This window comes from Trichinella spiralis (genome assembly GCF_000181795.1).
Source record: "Trichinella spiralis strain ISS 195 chromosome Unknown Scfld1, whole genome shotgun sequence".
Lineage (NCBI taxonomy): Eukaryota > Metazoa > Nematoda > Enoplea > Trichinellida > Trichinellidae > Trichinella > Trichinella spiralis.
In genome coordinates this window covers 2,247,521-2,248,396 of record NW_003526940.1, presented here as the reverse complement: position 1 = coordinate 2,248,396, position 876 = coordinate 2,247,521, and positions in this window count along the sequence as shown.

Sequence of the window (876 nt, the reverse complement as noted above, 5' to 3'; positions counted from 1 at the left end):
TTTTGACAGTATTTTTTCATGCACGATAAATAAAGTGAGCATTCGAGCAGAAAAAAAGCGATGACAGCACACAGCACAAAGCGCTGAGCTGCTCAAATCATTTTCAGTGGACATCGCATTGTTTGATGTCAGCATATGTGCTCCATTTGTCTGTGATTAATAATCTTCTGTCAACATCAATAAAAGGCGTTGGCGCTACAACGAATATCACAAAAGTTGATCTTAAATTGTAGATGAGAAATGAAAACTAAATGTTGTTGCAAAATGATTATTTAAAATGGAATTTAAACTGACAAATTTATTTTCCTTTTTGGTCTTGCGTTTCAGTTCGGTGCTTAGCATTCGAGGGTTATTAGCTAAGGAGCAAAACAAGATCAGACATCATCATCCGAAATTTGCCTGCTGAAATTGTGATGGATACGGCTTTCTGGACTGGACGGCAATGAACAGAAAATGGACCTGGAAATGCATTCCATTATTACTAATACTGGAGTAAACGAGAAGTACACTATGAAGCAGGAAGTAAAATGCTGCTGGGCATAATGCATGACGCAGCTAACTGAGCTAGACAAATCAACCGAAACGGTGCATAAACTATTTAATGGTTGCAAAATGGTTATTTAAAACGGAGTGCAAAACAGTTAAATTTATTTCCCTGGTTTTCCGTGTAGCTGTGTGCTTCGTATTTGTGAGTTGTTATTAATGGAGAGTGATGAAATTCAGTTTGTTTCGACTCAAAGGAACCAACAAAAATTGGTGTACAGAGGAAGGTGTTACACCCTCAAGCGGACGAATCGCAATGACAAATGTTGGATATGTGCATCAGTAAACAGAATTATTTTATTATAGCACGTTGTTATTATTGTGTAGTATCAT